The following is a 21,601-nucleotide window of genomic DNA, read 5'->3' as shown; positions in this document are numbered from 1 at the left end:
ACCCGCACATTAACTCAGGCTGAAAGATTGGGGGTGTGGGGGCACCTTGTAGAGGTTTCTGTAAGCATGTGCCTAGATGCATGAACTAGCACTGAGTTTCACTGCTGACATTAATATTTCACACTAATACTTTAAGTTTGATTAATTAAAGATAATTAAGTTGATCTGTGAACTGAAATGATTTGTACATTTATTTCCACACAGCATTCAACATTATACAGATGTATAAACTATTGACATTATGCTTTGTAAAGGTGGGATACTCAGGAACAGCAGTTTTAATGATGGCCTTGGCACACTGCAGTCACAGGAACACATAGATATTACAAAACAAAAATAAAAATACCTGGAAAAACTCAGCAGGCCTGACAGCATCTGCGGAGAGGAACACAGTTAACATTTCGAGTCCATATGACTCTTCAACCGAACTAAGGAAAAATAGAAAAGAGGTGAAATATAAGCTGGTTTAAGCGGGGTGGGACAAGTGGAGCTGGATACAGGGACCCCCTTAAACCAGCTTATATTTCACCTCTTTTCTATTTTTCCTTAGTTCTGTTGAAGAGTCGTACGGACTCGAAATGCTAACTCTGTTCCTCTCCGCAGATGCTGTCAGGCCTGCTGAGTTTTTCCAGGTATTTTTATTTTTGTTTTGGATTTCCAGCATCCGCAGTTTTTTCCTTTTAACATAGATATTACAGATCTGTAACTCAAGTCCATAGGAAGGAATGTGCAGACTCATTGTGCCCTGTTACCTGTGCTCACGTAAAGCCCTGTTGATGAAAAAGTTGCATACCTTGCCACATGTATCATTCTTCTGTTGCCTGGGCTCCCCCTTGCCACTTTCATCAATGGCACCTTTTGAGGTACCTCATGATCATCCTCCTCCTCTGAAGACACAGCTTGCTCAGTATCTTCCTATGGCTCCAACACTACTTGCCACAGTAGCGCCAAGTTGTGCAATGTACAGCAAACAGCAGTGATAAGGGACTCTCTTGAGGGTGTGTATTGCAGGGCTCCCCCAGAACTATTGAGGCATCGAAACCTCATCTTCAAGAGGCCAATGGTCTGCTCGATGATGGTCCTTGTACTCATGGGGGTGTGGTTATATTTGTCTTTGCCTGTGTGTTGGGGTTGCATACAGGGGTCAAAAGCCAGGGGCTGGATTTCACACAGTGGGGGAAGCATATTGCACGAGTTGGCAGGCAGCAGACGCACCTAAAATAAAGCCACCATGTAGCCATAACACACTGCTGGTGGGCAAAACAGGCCGAGAGTGGGACTTCCACCCATCAGTGGGAGAAAGTCCTGCCCTCGAGAGCTGCTGACCAATCTGATTGGCTGGCAGATTTAGCAGTCCCAGCAGCACCAGAACTCAGTAGCGAGTACTGTTGGGACTGCAGGCAGGCACACGAAGAAGGCAAACAAGGCATCCAGATCCAGATAAGTCAGGGGTCTTCAAAGGGGAGGGATCAGGAAGCCTGGAATGAGGGTGGGGTGCGAGGGTTGGAGTGTCCATTTGGAGACCAGATGGGGAGGAACAGAGGAGGGGGTAACATCTGGTGGGGGGTTCCCTGATACACAAAGGGCACTCCCAACATACTGTGCCCCCAGTTCTTTCCCGCCTTTACAAAAATGTTCTTTTAAAAAACGGCCTGCTCACACCCGCCTATATGGCAAATGTTTTATGGTATGGACAGCATATTATACAGATCAATTGCTTGACAACAAGCTCAATTGGCTCTTAATTATTTATTTTTAAATGGTGGGCAGGCTGCTGATTTCAGCGCCCTCCCACCTTCTGTGTTATGAACTATAGTTCGGGGGCGTGTTATAAGGGTGGCCGAGTTGCTACTGTTGAAAGAGTTGATCTGCAGATATTTCTTGGGTGGAAACATTAAGTTTATTTACAATGTACTCAGCAGCAACTACACATGTGCTTTCAACTCCAATTCTATCTCTAAACTGACTGCTGAGATAGCCCATACTACTCCCCTATTGGTTACTGCAGATCATGTGATCTTCCTTACCACGTATTATTCTTAAAGTTACATTACACACTAAATAAAACTATAATTACTACATTCCTCCCCCTTTAACTCGGCTATACATATTAAATTTACAAGTACAAATTTTTCAAGACAACATAATATCTACACTGGGTAAGGAATTTACAATTTCAGTCTTTCAGGTGGTTTCCTGGTACGTATGGAACATCACAGCTCCATAACATCAGATTCTTTGTCAGGAACCTCCTTTTCTGGAATTGCCTGAACATCAGGTGCTTCGGTGGGCATTTGCAGTTCTGTATCCTCAACTCTTACAGCAACGTCAGATATATCAGTCCTGGGTTGAGTATCCTCAACAGGAAACGCAGACCCAGGCATGATCACTGGTGGAGCCAAATCTTGGTGATTTGTCTCTCTCTTCCTTAAATGGTCCAAATGTTTACGAATGACCTGGCCTTCCACCTCCATGTGGTAAGATAGAGGTCCAGTCACCGCACTTATTTCACCCGGTAACCACTTTGGTCCTTCTCCGAAGTTCTTCACCATCTCTCCCACAGTAAATTTCCTCTCGCAACTATGCCAGTCATGTCTAGTTTTCTGGCTTCCCTGACTCCTTTCCACCTTCCGCTCTAAGTTCGGCATTATTAAGCTCAATCTCGTCCTGAGACGGCGTTTCAACAATTACTCTGCAGGTGTGACGCCAGTTGTTGTGTGAGGGGTACTCCTGTAATGAAAAAAAAACGTGCTCGTTTGGTTGCCAAAGAATCATCAGTTAGCTTTTTCATGCCTGCCTTGAACATTTGAACTGGCCTTTTGGCCAGTCCATTCGAGGAAGGGTGGTACGGTGCAGTTTTTACATGAGTGATACCATTGAGGCTGATAAACTCAGCACTCATAAATGCTGTGCCTTTATCGGAAACAACTACTTTTGGTAGTCCGTGAATAGCAAAACTTTGACGTAGTTTCTTAATTGTAGCGGCCGACATTGGTGACTTCACCTCATATACATCCAATCATTTTGAATGGGTATTGACAATGAGCAGAAACATTGTTCCCAGGAAAGGTCCAGTGTAGTAAATGTGTAACCGCACCCAGGGTCTAGCTGGTCACTCTCATGGTTGTAATGGAGCTGTATTCATTTGCAGCCAGAATTAAAGCTCATCATTGTATTATTGCTAAGGCTATGGGTGGCATAGCCTGGTCCTCACTAAACAATCCTAGCAATGGTTTATGGTCTGAAATGATTGTAAAATGGCAGTCACCTATGCACTGGTCAAATTTCTTGACACCAAAGATGATGGACAGGCCTTCTATTTCTCTCTGCGAGTATCCCTTTTCCACTGTGGCGAGCGTTCTTGATACGTAACCTATTAGCCATTCCGTGCTGCCATCCATCTGATGAGAGAGCACTGCTCCCACTCCATAGGGAGATGTGTCACATGTCAGCACCAATAATTTTGTCTGGTCATAATGCAGAAATAGATTGGATGAGTGCAACAATTGTTTCACCTTTATGAACGCTTCTTTCTGGGGTGCCCCCCAAGACCAATGTTGGTTCTTTTGAGCAGAGAATACAGGGAGACCAGCAATGTAGACAAATTGGGTAAGAAATGCCCATAATAGTTGATCATTCCTAGGAATGATTTGAGCTCTGAGGCATTCTTTGGTGCAGGTGCCTCCTTTATTGCTCTCGCTTTCTCCTCAACTGGGTGGAGGCCCTGTGAATCTACCCGGTGACCCAAATAGATTACCTCCCTCACTTGGAACATGCATTTTTCTTTTTTCAGATGCACTCCAGCTTGCAAGAAACATTTTAAGATTTCTTCTAAGTTTGCCAAATGCTCTTTTTCAGTGAATCCTGTCACAAGTACATCATCTAAATAGACTACAACCTGGAGCAGTCCCTGCAGTAGGCATTCCGTTGTTCCCTGAAAGATGGCACAAGCTGAGGAGATACTGAAAGGCAAACATGTATATTGGTACAAACCTTTGTGGGTATTAATTGTGACAAATTCCCAGGAGGCATTATCCAACTCTAGTTGTTGATAAGCATGACTCATGTCAAGCTTTGTGTAGGTTGTCCATCCTGCCAGCCTGCAGACAGGTCTTCGATATTTGGAATGTGGTGCCTGTCTAGCTTAGCTACTTTATTAACCATCAATTTGTAGTGTCCACAAATTCGGACGATTTGGTCAGGTTTAAGGATGCAGAATATGGGTGCTTCCCATTCTGAGAACTGCACAGGTTGTATAACACCCAGTTTCTCTCATCTGTTCCATTCAGTGTCCATTCAGTGTTGACTTTTTATCGCAGTGCATATAGCACCGGTCTCACCTTCATGAAGCGATGGGTTGCTTTCGGATCCACATGAATCTTTGCTTACATGCCCTGTGCTTTCTCAAATTCGTCTTTGAAGATGGTGGCATACTTTTGAAGTAGCTCTGGTAGCCCACTTGCTTTCAACTGTAAAATTTCAGCCCATTCTAACTTAATCTCCTTTAACCAATTTCACCCCAGAAGGCTTGGCCTTGCTACCACCATCAAGAGTAGCTTTGCCAATTGGCTTCCATAATGGACAGTAACTCTGCTTATGCCTTTTGCTTGAATGTCTTCATCAATATATGTTTTGAGCTTGGCAGCTAAAACTTAATTGGTGCTCACCATTACTCAGATACCTGAAGGTATGTTTCTCAATTACTGTAGTGGAAGCTCCCACGCCCACATCCATTGTAAGAGGTTTGCCATTTACTTTCACTGTGACAAATATTGGTTCTGTCTTTCCAACTTTCAGATTAAACAATGAATAAATGTCTGAATTTGTTGTTTCAGGCTCTTCTACATTGTAGATTTCATTGGGCTTCTTCTTTTGTTTACAAGCCTGCTTGAATCTTTCCTTGCATTGCTTCATTATATATCCATTTCTGTGACAAAAATAGCATTCAATTTTTTAAAGCTGCCAATCGCTAAAAGACTGCTTGTTTTCACCTCTATTAAAATTATTCTTCGATTTCTCTGCTAAGTTATTTTTAAAAATTCTACAGCAGCCGGGGCCTGCTTCCCACTTCTCCGCAGAGTCTTGCATTTTCATGCCCTTTTCAGCTGGGGTTTCTCGCTTGATATGGAGGATAGTGCCATTTTGTATATCCTGGATTGCTTTTGAATCTCTTACTGCTTTTTCCATGGCCAGTGCTATCTCCAGCACCTTCTTGAAATCCAAATTCGCTTTGGACAATAATCTTTTCTGAATAGTGTCTTCTTTCACACCACAAATTAAACAATCCCTGAGCATGTCACTTAGAGTGGTACCGAACTCACAATGCTCCATTAACTGCTTCAAATTTGCCACATAGCGTGCAATTGTCTCACCTAGGGCTCTATTTCATGAAATAAACCTGAACCTCTGCATCGTGACTGAGGGATTTGGTTGAAAATTAGGTCCTTCATGAGGTCATAGAAAATAGGAGCAGGAGTAGGCCATTCATCCCTTCGAGCCTGCTCTACCATTCATCATGATCATGGCTGACCATCCAACTCAATAGCCTGCTCCCGCTTTCTCCCCATATCTACTGATTCATCAAAATCTTTCGAATCTGGAGCACTGGGTGCCATCAAACTTTGAATCAAACTGTAGGTTTTGCTCCCACAAATACTCAAGAGGATCACTCGCCTCTTCTCTTCCCCCTGTAATCTCATTCGCTTGAAAAAAGAATGTGGGGCATTCTATGTAATCAGACTATTCATCTATGGCTGGTTCAAATGGATCAATTCTCCCAAATTGTGGCATTTTGCGAGGCAATAACTTCTTCAATTCTAACGGACCTTGCTACTTACAATCCTTGGGTGAGGTACAGTGCTGATTTAGTTCTAACTTGATTTCTTCTGTGCAACCCTCTTTTATCTTTGTTGCCAGTTTGTTGTAAGGATGCCGAGTTGCTACTGTTGATTGGGTTGATCTGCAGACACTTCTTGGGTGGAAATATTAAGTTTATTTACAATATACTCAGCAGCAACCACACATGTGCTTTCAATTCCAACTCTATCTCGACACTGACTCCTGAGGTAGCCCGTGCTACTCTCCTATGGGTTACTACAGATCATGTGATCTTCCTTAGCAAGCATTTTTCTTAAAGTTACATTACACACTTAATAAAACCATAATGACTACAGGTAGATAGGAAGGTTGTTGGCTGCCACCCCTTGTACTTTACATGCCCCGTCTCCCCCACCGAAAACATGCTGGGCAGGAAGGCATAAAATCCAACTGCATGTCTATAGTGAACACCCCTTGTCCCCCAGGATCCATCCATGAAGGCACCTGGATGGCTTGAAGAGGTGAGGCAATAGGAACTGCTTATGGATGTGGGAATCATGGCAGCTTCCAGGAAACTTCACACACACCTTCATGAAGCATTTACAGTGGTTACACACAACCTGAACATTGAACAGCTAAAGGGCCTCTTGTTCATGAAGGCACCTTGTTGCTGTGAGAGCGAATTTGAGGGCCACCCTGTGTACATCCAATGATCCCTTGCACTTGGGGTAACTTAGCCATGATCCCAAGGCCGAATGCCCACTCAGTCTGACTGGTCTGATTTGTGAACTTGATGTATTGACCAACCCGGTGGTACATGTCATGCAGTGATGGGATGGTGACTGAGAGAGGCCACAGAGATCTCAAGACAATCCTTGTTATGACCCATTAGACTAGATGGTAATTGCCACTGTCACCTTCAAGACAACAGGCATTGAGTGGGTGCCAAATCCCAGAGGACAGACAGGCTTCAGCTGACTGGGCTTGAAACTAACCAACTGGGGGAAGATTTGGATGAAGGGAGATTTATAAATCCAAAGGGAAAAGTTGAGGTATTGGTTGAGTATAGCAATATGAGTAAAGACAAGCAGAATGGGACAGCAAGGGACAGAGAGTTTAACAAAAAAATGTACATCAGTGAATCATTGCAGGGAATAGAAGTAAAAATAATGCAATTAAAAGTTCTTTATTTGAATTCACCAAACATCTGCAATAAGAAAGATGAACTAGTGGCACAAATAGAGGTAAATGATTTAGGTCTAATCACCATTGCAGGTACATGGTTATAAGGTTATCAAAGTTGGGAAATAAATATTCCAGGCTGCACAATATTTCAGAAAGACAAACAAAATGGCAAAGAAAGTGGGGTAACCCTGATAGTAAAGGATGACATAGGACTTTAGAGAGAAGGGATCTGGCCTCAGAAGATTTGAATTAGAATCAATATGGGCAGAAATTAGAAGTAGCAAGAGTCAGAAACAATGGTGGGGGTAGTTTATGGGCCCCCTAAGCATAGCTATTCCATTAGACAGAGCATTAAACAAAAAATAATTGTGCCTTGTAACAAAGGCAATGTAATAACTGTAGGGCACTTTAATCTTCATAAAGACTGGGACAGTCAAATTAGCAAGAGCGGTATAGAATTTGAGTTTGTGGAATGTTTTTGTGACAGTTACTTGGGGATGAAGCTATCTTAGATTTAGTATTATGTAATGAAGCAGGGTTAATTAGTAATGTCACAGTAAAAGATCCACTGGGAAATAGTGATCACAATACCACTGAATTCCAGATTAAATCTGAAAGTGACATATTCCAATCACAAACAAGAATCTTAAACTTAAACTTAAACAAAGCCAATTATATAGGTATCAGGGGAGAACTAGTTAAGGTAAATTGGATAAATAGACAAAAGATATGGCTGTAAACATTTGATGAAACAATTCAAAATGCTCAACAAAAATACATTCCATGGAAAAACAAAATATCAGCAAGGAAGACCCATCTGTGGTTCACTGAGGAAGTTAGGAATAGTATTAGATTAAAATAAGTGGTTTACGATATTGTAAATAAAAAGTAACAAGTCTGAGGATTGGGAGTGTTTTAGAAACTAGCAAAGGGTAATCAAAAAGCTGACAAAAAGGAAAAAGATAGAATATGAGAGTAAACTAGCCTAATATAAAAACAGGTTGTAAGAGCTTTTATCAGTATATAAAAATGAAGAGAGTAGCTCAAGTTAACATTGGTCGTTAGAATCAGAGACAGAAGAAATACCATGAGGCATGAGGAAATGGCAGAGGCAGTGAATAAATATTTTGTGTCTGCTTTCACAATAGAAGAAATAAGTTTCATTCCAGAATTAGACGGTAAACTAAGGAATAAAAAGTGAATAAATTAGGGAAATTAATATCAACAGAGAAAAAGTATTGGAGAAACTTAAGGGACTAAAAGGTACCAAATCCATATGGCCTGATGGCCAACGCCTTAGGGTGCTAAAGGAGATAGCTGCAGAGATAGTGGATGCACTGGCTGTGATTTTCCAAAACTCAATGGGTTTCGAAATGGAGTCCCATCAGATTGGGAGTTGGCAAATGTTACTCCGCTTTTCAAGAAAGGAGGGAGAGAGAAAACGATGAACAATAGGTCAGTTAGCCTAACATTTGTTGTTGCGAAAATGCTGGAATAAATTAAGGAAGTGTTAACAATGCACTTAAAAAAACATAGTATGATTAAAACAAGTCAACATGGTTTTACTGAAGGGAAATCCTGTTTGACAAATTCATTGGAATTTTTTGAGGATATAATGTTACCACCAGGCAAAAAGGGATGAACTGTCTCCCCTATATTCAACCTCCTCGGTTTGACACAACAAAGGTTTAAGTTTATTTGTTTTACAAAGATGTGCCTTTTCCAAATCAGAATGCATTTAACTATTTAAGATGAGGGCAATAAGGAACCAATCAAACAATGTTTTCTTGAGTCAAGGAAAGAGCCTCTTTATTAACCACTAAACCTAAGAAAAATAATAAAAACATGACATCAAGCATTGGGCGCTCATTAGGCCCCCACCCCCTAAAAAAGGGTAAAATAATATACGGTTAAGTATTCTATGATTGTCCTTGAGGCATAGGTTTTAAACATTTTGGCTGATTTAGGTTACCTGGTTTCTCAAATGCAGTCAGATGCAGGGGATTTTGCAATTGTTATGAGATCTCGGTTTGTTGGTAGATTTCTGGTAGAGTTGGCTTCTCGAACCAGGTGACATACTTATTTCAAAAGAGAGACAGGGAGAGAAAGAGCCCTCAGCCTGTTTCCTCTGTTGAAGGCTTTCTGGACACCACCTGCATCACTTGTAATCTCTCTCTAGTAGCTGAGAGACTTTCCTTGAAATGCTTCACCCATTGTGTATTTTCAAGAGGTTTTGGGTGGGTCTGTCTTTAGCAGCCATTGTTCCATTATCCAGTGCATTTGCATTTTTAATGACTCTTCCTTAGGCAGTTATGAGTTTTGATGGGTGTCTGGGTTATAGGAAATGTCTCTCCCTTCACACTCCCCTGAGGGTGTCTTGTTGGTTTCTCACCTTCAACTTGGATTGTGGCCTTGCATTTTGAAGCAGTTTTCTCTGTCTTAGTTGAAATGGCAAAAGTTCCAGTCAGTTGAAAAATCATATTTTCAAAAATAAAAGGGCATGGCCTCGTAACAGTAACTAGTAAGGTAAATAAAGTGGATTCAGTAGATGTAGTAGACCTGGATTTCCAAAAAGCTTTGATAAGGTGCCATACAAACATTAAGAGGCCAGATAAGCGCACATGGAATTGCAGGTAATATATTAGCATAGATAGAGGATTGGTTTATAAATAGGAAGCAGGGAATGGGCATAAATGGTATATTTTTAAGTTGGCAGGTAGTGAATAGTGGAGTACCACAAGGGTCAGTGCTGGGGCCTCAGCTATTTACAATCTATATTAACGATTTAGATGAAGAGACAAAGAGTAATGTATCTAAATTTGATAATAATACAAAGCTAGGTGGAAAGGTAAGCTGTGGGGAGGACACAGAGATGCTGAAAAGAGATTTAGATAGATTAAGTGAGTGGGAAACAAGATGGCAGATGGATTATAATATAGGGAAGTGTGAAGATAGTCACTTTGGTCAAAGGAATAGAAGAACTGAATATTTTTTTAAAGGTGGAAACTTGCATGTGTGGATGCTTAAGGAGATTTGGGGTTGCTCATACAGGAATTCAAAAAGTTAACCTATAGGTACAGCAAGCAATTAGGAAGGCAAATGGTATGTTGGCCTTTATTGCAAGAGGATTAGAGTACAGGAATAAAGAAGCCTTACTAGAGTTGTACAGGGTTTTGGTGAGACTACATCTAGAATGCTATGTGCAGTTTTAGTCTCCACATTTAAGAAAATATATACTGGCATTGGAGGTGGTACAGTGAAGGTTCGCTAAATTGGTCGCTGGGATGAGGGAGTTGTCCTATGATGAGAGGCTGAGCAAATTGGGTCGATTTTCTCTGGAGTTTAGAAGAATGAGAGGTGAGTTCATTGAAACATACAAGATTCTGAAGGAGCTTGATAGGGTAGATGCTTAGAAATTATTTCTGCTGGTCGGGGAATCTAAAACATGGGGACACAGTCTCAGGATGAGGGGCCAATCATTTAGGACTGAGATGAGGGGAAATTACTTCACTTAAATTGTTGTGAATCTTTGGAATTCTCTGCCCCAGAATGTTGCGGATGCTCCAACACTGAGTACATTTAAGGCTGGGATAGGCAGGTTTTTGATCTCTCAAGGAATCAAGGGATATGGGAATGTTCATGGAAATGGAGTTGAAGCCCAAGATCAGCCATGATCATATTGAATGATGGAGCAAGCTCGAAGAGCCATATGGTCTACTCCTGCTCCTATTTCTTGTGTTGTTCTTCCTTTGCCAGATGGATGTTCACCGAATTAATATGCCCCTGCATATATAGGAAATGCCACATTCAGAGGTGGGACTTAGAATTTTCAGCCTTTTCTGCCATTTTTGCCATGACAGAGACCTTCTTAGTCATGGTGAAAATCTGGAACCTAGACTCAGTAATGGAAACCATAAAACTATCATTGATTGCTGTAAAACCCATCTGGTTCAATAGTGTTCTTTAGGGAAGGAAATCTACCATCCTGGTCTGACATACATGTAAGTCTCAACTACCCTCTGAAATGGCCTAGTAGGCTACTCGATTCAAAGGCAATTAAGGATAGGCAACAAATACTGGCCTTGCCAGCGAAGCTCACATCCCATGAAATGAAAAATACATATGATCCCCAATGTCAACCTCCACGTCCTACAAGCACACCTGGGAGTGCAGGGACAGTTGCAAATCATGAACAATACAGACAGGGAGGTTTGCTTGGACGCAAGAGAACTGAATAGCATTTAATTAAATAAAGGCAACTGGCAAAATTAAGGAACTGTATGTAATAGTGGGCATATGTACAATGGAATCTCCTTCATTAAGAAATTTGACATAGCCCGGGAGATTCCCTATGTTTCATGTATAAGAACCTACGTACTCTTCAGTGCGTACTCAGTGAGAGCCTTTATTGAATGTTCCTTAAGATGTCTGCCCCCAGATGTAGCCTCATGGCATAATCACATGACTATGGAAAGCTGGAGGTGTCAATCAGACTGGTTACATTTCAAAACCCAAACATCCCCCCTTTGATAGTGAGCTAAAAATACAAACATCCCCTTTTTCCTAGCGAACAAAAGGCATATTTGCATGCATGATCCTGTTACCCACTATACACCCACTGTTCTCATGCACTAACAACCATTTGTTCTACTAGTCAGTCACTTAATGGTCCATGTGTGCATTGACATTGGCTGTTTGTCTGGGTGATATTCCTTGTCCAGAGAATGTCATTCTCGTGGCACTTGTTGTTGTTGTTGAGGACCCGTGGACCTCTGGGACTGATAGTAGTTCTGTACTCAGTACAGCTGGTGAGATCCCTTCTTGCTGACCGGCTGACTGTAGTGAAGGAGCAGCTTCAATGATTGAGTGTATATGCCTGCAGTTGCCCCAGTGTAACTGCTTGAGTTTTTTCAACTCCTGCTTTGAGTTGCCAATTGTGGAATTGTACCTTTGGTGTTGTCCTTAAAATTTACTTGGTCAGATCTCGCACAGCTAGGTTCATTGAAGACGGCAGTTTATTGTACATTTACAAAGGTATAGACTCAGCTGGAATCTTGCCCTTCAGCCCTTCCATTTCAGTTCAGATGTGAACGTTTTTCTGTAGAATTTTTACCTTCAGCTCGTGTATTTCATTGCACTGACGTGGTCAGCAACCATCTTATGGTTTATTTGAATATTGTCTCCCTCTCTCTGGGCCTTTTGTCTCCCCCTCTCAGGAGTCTTATGTTTCCCTCTCTCTGTGTTGCCCTTTCTCTATTGGTACAGTCAGGGTTACCAGCCCAAGCTTTAAACTTGCTCCAGCTGAAGTGAGTGTCCATTGCATCCCATCTGTGATCTTGACCTCAAGATCTTCCTTCTTGCCATTGAATTGGACTTTCAAACTAATTAAGACTCTTGGTATGTATCTTGTGACATCATATAGCCTCAATCTTACTTTTGAGGGCTTCATCTTAGGATCGCCATGTTAAGCCACTTCACACAGGTTTGTGAAGTTCATTATGTTGCATGATGCATCAGTGTCTATCTGACACTTCGTATTTACTTGATACTCTCCCTCTGCAGTCATCATTGCAACAGTCACAAACCATTTGTCTCCTATAGACTTGACTGAGCCAACCAGCTGTATTGTGTATAGTTCTTCATCAAGCTCACCTGCTGATACCTCTCCCATGGCCATCTCTTAAGGCTTGCTTTGCTTTTTTCCAGCCAAATAATTGTGTGAGAAATGATTTTGCTTCCTGCTGTTAAAATACTGCTTTCCCCATGCTGGGCAACCCTTTTTTTCCCATGCATGAAGTCATCTGCTGTATTTGCATCTTACCCTTTGCTTGCAATTGCTCAGCTTTTTTGGCTTGAACTGTCTCTCAGCATAATGTATCTGCTGGCCTACTCTGCCATACACATGCTCTTGCTGTTGTTTCACAATGTCTGCTTTTGACACTCGGCAAACGCTTCCTTTAAGTATCAGTTTCTCATCTTTCGGCAGACTTGCTCTCACTGAAGGATCTCTCACACCTAAGACCAATTTATCTTTAATCAGGTCATCTTTTAACTGTTCAAATTCACATGATTCTGCAAGCTTTGTTACCGCCATATGGATCGTTCAATGGTCTCATTTTCACTCTGAACTCTAGTGTTGAATACATAACGTTCGTATGTAACATTCACTTGGGGTTCAAAATGTGCATTAAAGGATATCAAAATTTCTGTTGTCTCTTTTCTTTGCTCGTCTGTTAGATTTAGCGTGGTATACACTTTGAAGCAGTCCTTCCCCAGCAGTGTTAACAGTGTGGCTATTCTTATCAGTTCAGGTTTGTTCATTAAATCTGTTGCAATCTCATAGTTTTGCCATTGTGCAGGGGAAAACTGCCAGTTTTGCGATGCAACATTTTTTAATTGGACTGGACATGGGATTGGAAAATTTACTGCAGCCATGTTTACTCACTCAGTAATTTACTTGCAGCCGCTATCTGTGTTCCCTATGTCCTTTTTCTCTGCAACCAATAATTTCACTTGGACCCTGTGTGTGCTTGTCTTTTGTCCTTTATTCAGCAGCATTTTTGCAGATTTCACTTTTCTGTGTGTCTTTCTGAGCTCTCCCACTTGCAGGCTTGCAGTCTTTGTCTGTTTTCCTTTGTTCTTTTCAGCGGCTGTTTTTTTTTGCAGATTTTAACCTTTCTGTGTTCCTGGGTTCTCGGTGTCTCCTCTGATCCTTTTGCAGGACTCAAAAATCTACTTTTCCTTCACTTCTGACACCCTGTTTCATGAATAAGAACAGCAGTCTTCATTTGTCTATGTCAGTGAGAGGTCTTTATTGGGTTGATTGTAAGATGTCTGCCTACAGAGGCAGAGTGCCTCATGGCAGAGTCACATGACTATGGCAAGCCAGTGAGATAGTACAGCATTGCATTTCCAAAACCCAAGCGCTGTACTCACTGACTCCTCATTGCTCATTGAACCTGCTCTTCGGTGTATACTCAATGAGAGCCTTTATTGTACTGCCCTTAAGATGTCTGCCCCCAGAGGCAGCCTCATGGCATAGTCACATGACTACAGAAAGCCAGAGGTGTCGATCAGCATGGTTACATTTCAAAGCCCAAACATCCCCCCTTTCATATTGAACTAAAGATACAAACACTCTACATCACGTTCGCTGTTTTAGAACAGGCAAAACAATTTGCATGCTTTGTAAATATTCTATGAGTTTACATAAGGATTGATGAAGCTTTCCTTAAATTATATTGGTGGTGGATGGAGTTATTAATATTAGCATAATATCTATATTCAAGAGCATAAACTAATAGAATGCGCTGGTAAACACATTGTTCTACCCTATTGCAAATGATAATACTAAATTGTTTCTTTCCCAAGTTCAACTCTTACCTGACAATCATTCCTTGTGAAATGTGAAGGCATGCATTTTGATAATATTTTCAACAAATTAAAATTTTGCATGTTAACAGGTTGTAATAAGCACTGGTGTACAAATTGGCTTCTTTTCATGTCCAGGCACACTGCTAATGGCATAGTGCAGGCCCCAAGCAAAAGGCCCAAGTTTAAATAGAAATTGAGCCTTTAGTCTCATCAACATACTTGACTCAAGCTGGTTTCACCTCCACAGACAACTCACCCAAGTGAACACCCCCCTCTCCTTTAGCTCCACAAGAGCATGTTTATTTAATAATTTTTTCACAGACACTGAGGCTTCCTGACATCTGTCTCACTTATCAGAACCCTCATTTAATTATTCAGGGGCCTAGTGCTTCTTTTAGCCACCCACCTTGGAAGCCTAAGAATAAATCCGGCTCCACAGAATTAGCCGTCAGACCAATGCTTTTTCAGATTGTGCACGGGCTGACTTATTGCTAAACTGGTGTGCTTTGCACCTGACAAATGGGTACACAATTTCTACCCCATTTGATTTTCCAACTGATGTGTCAAAACTGCATTTTACTGATCCCAGAACTTAGTTTAAAGAAGACTGCTGACACTTTTCAGAAAGCAAATGAATAAATGATGTTAGCTTTCAAATATACAGTATAAGCACAGGCTGTTTATTCATTTCTTTAATAGGATTCAAGAGCCAGTTTTATTAAATGGGCATATTCATATTTGTTAGCTCAGATTGAGGTGGTGAATCAAACTGATTTATTAATGGGGCAGTTGTAACAAGCGTCACACAAAACCACAGTCAAACAGGAAATTGTCTCATTTTCAAAATAAGTAGTTATCAGTTGTCATTAGAATGAATATGATTAGAAACCTAAACAAATACCCCTGGAATTCATTTGTTATGTTTCTGCTGTCTTTGATACTGTGTTGTTAAATTATTTCTAAATAAGTATACACTTGTCACATTTTAGGGCTTCTGACTATTTTTCTCCAAATGAATCTTGGTATTATTTACACTAAAATGTTATATTTAAGTTAATTTTTGTTCTTAAAAGCTCAGTTAAGGTATGTATTTATATAACACCTTTCACGACCAGCAGATGTCTCAAAGTGCTTTACAGCCAATTAAGTATTTTTTGAAGCTTTGTGATGTACGAAATGTGGCAGCCAATTTAATCACGACAAACTCCCAGAAACAGCAATGTGATAATAACCATACAGTCAGAATGGCACAAAAGAAGGCCATTCATTACATTGAGTGTATGCCACCTCTTCATAAAGCAACTCTGTAGACCAGGTAACCTGCTTTTGTGATGATGATTTAGAGATAAATATTGGCCAGGAAACCAGGGATAATTCCGCTGCTCCTCTTTGAAATAGTGGCATGGGATTTTTTACATCCACTTGACAGGTAAGATGGGACTCTTGTTTTATGTCCTATCTGAAAGACGGCGCCACTGACAATGGAACACTCCCTCAGTACTGCACTGAAGAGACAGCCTTGATATTTATGCTGAAGTCCTAGGCCGGAATTTTCCTGCCCCATTGGCATCGGGTGTCATGGCAAGTTGGAGGGGAACAAAATGGCGGGACAGCCAAAATCGGTTTCGCACCGCCGTGATACCAGTTTGCAATTGTCGTCTCCACCCATCAATGGTGGGCGGTGTTTTCCACCGCCACACGTTGGGAACCTAATTTCAAACCTTTAGCATCTCATTATAAGCCCTGCTCCCCGGAATCAACCTCCCCACTCTGGATTGTCTAGGCTGATGTGTTTCACAACTGTACTTAAGCGACATGCACCTGGTGAGCTGCACTTCGCTCGGGATGAGATTTGTTTGCCTACCTTCCTTTCGCTTTTAGGGGCTCACAAGCAGGTCTCTGCCCACCAAGCCAATCATAAGGCAGGGATGGCTTTTGAACGGCTGCGGGGCTAGGGCTTGCTTGGGGAAGGGGGAGAAGTGGCCTCAGGCAAGGGAAGAGGCTACAGGGCGAGGGCTGTACTGGGGAAGTGGGGTATCCCAGGGTGTGTGTGGGGGCACATGCTGATCTGTGCAAGTGACCTCAAGATGTTGAGGGCTGAGGAGGCAGTCTCCAAGGGAGATGAGGCCAGATGGAGATGTAAGGGTGTGCACAAGACAATGAGTGATGATGCCCCTTGAACTGGCAGTGAGTGAGATGACATGGAATGTGTAATGCCTTGTGGGTGTGTGAGTTTAGAGAGATGAGATGGTTGCCTTAACCTGGAGGCACAGATAGATCATTCATCCATTTTCTGCACTGGATGGCCAACCTGTTTTGTGCAGCATTGGCACTGACCCCCCCTGCCACTGCCTCCCAAGCTGCAGTGGTGAGACTGATGGGCCTCCTGTGGCCAGATCAAAGGTAGAGGAGATCGGGGTGGGCCTCCACGGTGCCCAGGAGGCGTCCCAGGTGTGAATCACTGAATCGGGAGGCTGCACTCTTTTTGGCTTTTGGGGCCATGTCTTCAACCGGAGCAGTCTTGGGCTGCAAGCATTGAGAAGTGTGCGTGTGACTGCAATTTAAATATGGTGCCCTGCATTAGGAAACGGTGAGGTAACGATGAGGCGGGCAAATTGGAGGCTGCCCACTAGCATGATGGTGTGTTTCCTGTGGCTGCATAATTAATGAGGTAGGAATGGGATGATACAGTGCGTAAACCCGCCATTGTGGCCGGCAGGTAAGACATTTTTTTCCTGGCCGCTACTGCACTTAGTGCAAATCTGGGACGATTCCATCCCTGGAGTGGAACATGCATCTTTAACATTGTGACTCATGGGCAAGAGTGCAAACAGCTGTGCCACAGCTGTCGCTTATGGGCATGAATTCTCTGACCAGTAGGGCTGTGACATACGTACAGAAAAACAATCTGTGAGATGTTAATTATTGCGCATTATTTCAGTTACAGCCAATGAGGGGTGTTCATTGTGAGCCATCAGGCTCATAAGAGGAGGAGGTCTAGCATTTCGACCCAGGCGTATTGTATCAATGATTTGGAGTGCATATGTGCAAAATAAACCAGCCAGAGTTCCCTTTTATTCAATTAAACGTGTACTCAAACCTGCCTGTTTTTCTATTATTCACTGCGCCTGGGTGATCCCAAGGTAGAGTCCCACAAGACCTTCCTATTTTTTTGAAATAAACAGGACATAGTTTTGAGGAGTCAAACTTGATGATTTGTATCTGGTCTCGCTTTAGTAAACCATTAATCAGAAGATTAGAACCGTACGCATTATGTATGAACTTATGGTATCCAGTTTACATAAAAAGAGATTTTCATTGTTTTGGCCATGTTAGCTATTGGGCAGCGATGATTGCTGACTGTAAAGGGCACATTATATGCCAATGGGAGAGACCAGTGATGCTGGCAAAATAAAGAAAGAAAGAGAAAGGTGAGACTTCAAAGAGAGAGGCAGAAAACAGTGAGAGTATATAAAGAGAGGCAGAGGGTGGTGAGACTATATAACGAAATGCAGAGAGTGATTATGCTTTATAAAAAGAAGCAAAGAGTGGCAAGACTATATAAAGAGGGGCAGAGAGTGGTGAGACTATATAAAGAGAGGCAGAGAGTGCTGAGACCATATAAAGAGAGGCAGAGAGAGGTGAGACTATATAAGAGAGGCAGATAGTGGTGAGACAATATAAAGAGAGACAGAGAGGGGTGAGACTATGTAAAGAGAGGCAGATAGACGTGTGACTATATAAAGGGTGGCAGACAGTGGTGAGACAATACAAAGAGACGCAGAGAGCAGTGTGACTATATAAAGAGAGGCAGACAGTGGTGAGACTATAAAGAGAGGCAGAGAGTGTTGAGACTGTATAAAGAGAGGCAGACAGCGGTGAGACTACATCAAGAGAGGCAGACAGTGGCTAGACTATATAAAGAGAGGCAGACAGTGGTGAGACTATTTAAAGAGAGGCAGAGAGTGGTGAGACTAAATAAAGAGAGGCAGAGAGCGGTGAGACTTTTTCAAGAGAGGCAGACAATGGTGAGACAATATAGAGAGAGGCAGAGAGTGCTGAGACCATATAAAGAGAGGCAGAGAGAGGTGAGACTATATAAGAGAGGCAGACAGAGGTGAGACAATATAAAGAGAGACAGAGAGGGGTGAGACTATTTAAAGAGAGACAGAGAGCAGTGAGACTATATAAAGAGAGGCAGACAGTGGTGAGACTATATAAAGAGAGGCAGAGAGAGGTGAGACTATATAAAGAGAGGCAGAGAGCGGTGAGACAATATAAAGAGAGGCAGAGAGCAGTGAGACTATATAAAGAGAGGCAGACAGTGGTGAGACTATATAAAGAGAGGCAGAGAGAGGTGAGACTATATAAAGAGAGGCAGAGAGCGGTGAGACAATATAAAGAGAGGCAGAGAGCAGTGAGACTATATAAAGAGAGGCAGACAGTAGTGAGACTATATAAAGAGAGGCAGAGAGTGGTGAGACTATATAAAGAGATGCAGAGAGTGGTGAGACTATATATATAGAGTGTGGTGAGACTATATAAAGAGATGCAGAGAGTGGTGAGACTATATAAAGATAGGCACAGAGTGGTGAGGCTATATAAAAAGAGGCAGACAGTTGTGAGACTACATAAATAGAGGTAGAGAATGGTGACAGTACATAAAGAGAGGCAGAGAGTGGTGAGGCTAGCTGGAGCAGGGACTCAGTGGGCAGACCAACCACATTAGGTAAAAAAAAACAAAGTATGATGTCACTGAGAAGCTGGTAAGTGATTGATTGGTGAGCATTTTGCTCTTTTATCTTTCAAAACCACATTATTTATTAGTAATTGTAAGGTTTTATTCCTATTGATAAGGTTTACTAGCAATAATAAAGCTTATTGGGAGCAATAGAGCGTATTGATTATAAATTCATCAAAAAAAGTAATAAATTAATTAGCATATAATAATGGTGGCAGGGCAGGTGATGCGTTGCGACTGCAGTATATGGGCGCTCTTGGATGCCAGTGTGATCCAGGGCAAACAGGTCTGTAGTGTTTGCGGCTTGAGGAGCTTCTGCTCAGACTCATTGAGCTGCAGATACTGCCGAGCTGCAGACACTGCGATGCATCAGAGAGGGGGAAAGTTACCTGCCACTTTGTTCCAGAATGCAGTCACACCCCTTAGAATAGGGTCTTCTGATTGGTTAGTGGTCAGGAGCAGGAGGGTGGGATTGTCAGTGAGGCAGTTATGGGGATCGAGAATGTAGGAGCACTGTCCAACAGCTTTGAAGTTCTTTCAGCCTGTATGGATGAAAGCAGGCACTACAGGGTTGATGATTGAACTGACAAGACACCATGGCACTGGAAGTGATTCAAGCCGGGAGGAGTTAATAGGAATGCAGAGGTTGTAGGGGCCAGTATAGTCAGGGGGATAAACATAGTTCTCTGCAATCGAGAGTGAGAGTCCAAAAGCCTATGTTGCCTGACCCCTTCCAGGGTTCAGCGCATCTGCTCCGGGCTGGAGAGGAACTTGCAGTGGGGGAGGAAGGATCCAGTGGTCGTGGTCTATGCAGGTATCAATGACATAGGTAGAAATATGGAAGAGTTTCTGCTTAGGGATTATGAGCCGCTAGGAGATAATTTAAAAAGTGGAATCTCAAAGGAAATAATCTCTGGATTATTACCTGCAACATGAGAAAATTGGCATAGGGTAAATAATATTAGAGAGATGAATGCATGGCTCAAAGATTGGTGTGGGAGAAATGGGTTTCAATTCATGGGGCACTGGCATCAGTACTGGGGAAAGTGGGAGCTGTACCAATGGAATGGGCTTCACCTGAACCATGCTGGGACCAGTGTTCTGTCAAGCTGTATAACTAGGATGATAAAGAGGGCTTTAAACTAAATAATATAGGGAAGGATTATGCGAGAGGAGATGTAGTAAATCATAAGGAAACAGTGAGGTAATAGAACAGGGTAATGATTTGGGTAGTGATAGCCAGAGTGTGGCAGGAAGGGACAGAATATAAACTTAAGACTGCATAAGCAGATAAGGCCAGAGAATGCAATCATGGTAAAAAGACAGAGTTAATGGCTTTGTATCTGAATGTACATAGCACTTATAACAAAATGGAGGAATTATTAGCACAGATAGAAATAAATATGTATGACCTGATAGCCAAAACAGGGACTTGGCTACAGAATGACCAAGGCTAGGACTTGAAAACTGAAGAGCATTTAACATTTCTAATAGATAGAAAGCTAGGAATAGGTGGTTGGGTAGCTCTGTTAATTAAGGATATCATTAGTTCAGGAGTACGAGATGACCTTATCTCAAAGGAGCAAGGTGTCAAATCAGTTTGTATAGAGATAAGAAATAGGAAAGTTAAGAAGTCATTTGTGGCAGTATTTTACAGGTCACCTAAGAGTAATTACATGATAGGACAGAGTATACAGGAAGAAATAAATGAGACTTGTAAGAAAGGCACCACAATAATCATCGGTGACTTTAATCTATATGTAGATTGGGCAAATCAGATTAGCAAAGGTAGCCTGTAAAATTAGCTCATAGATTGTACTCGGGGCAATTTCTTAGAGCAGTACATTCTAGAGCCAACCAGTGAGCAGGTTATATCTGGTAATGAACAATGAGACAGGATTAATCAATAACCTCATGGTAAAAGATCCTCTGGGTGACTGCGATCATAACATGTTAGATTTCATGTTCAGTTTGAAGGGGAGAAGGGTGGATCTAAGACTAGTGTTTTAAATCTGAATAAAGGTAATTATAAGGGAATGAAAGCAGGCCTTGCTAAAGTAAATTGGGAAAACTAGGTTAAAAATTAGGACAGTAAAGGGGCAGTGGCAGACTTTTAAGGAGATATTACTTAACTCTCAGCAAAGTTTTATCCCAGTGAGGAAGAAGGAAGAGGCCAATTAAGTCCCGCCCAGTGTAAATCGCGGCTCCCGAGATCAGCGAGAAGCGGCGGACATCGGCGGGAGGGCAGGTCGGCGGAGCAGTCGGCCCTGAGGTTCTTGAATGAGTGCCTCGCTGCCCTCCTCGAGGAGGTGGCTGCATGCCACAAGGTCCTAGTGCCAAGGGACAGGAGGAGGAGGAGCCCCCACATATCAAAACATGCCTGAGAGGAGGTGGCAGAAAGGGTCAGCGATGTGGTGAGATGCACCTGGGTGCAGTGCCGCAAGCGGTTTAATGACCTCCTGCGATCGAGAAGGGTGAGTACTG

The sequence above is a fragment of the Cetorhinus maximus genome, chromosome 18, assembly GCF_964194155.1.
Source record: "Cetorhinus maximus chromosome 18, sCetMax3.hap1.1, whole genome shotgun sequence".
NCBI classification, from domain to species: Eukaryota; Metazoa; Chordata; class Chondrichthyes; order Lamniformes; family Cetorhinidae; genus Cetorhinus; species Cetorhinus maximus.
Note: the sequence above shows the minus strand (reverse complement) of the source record.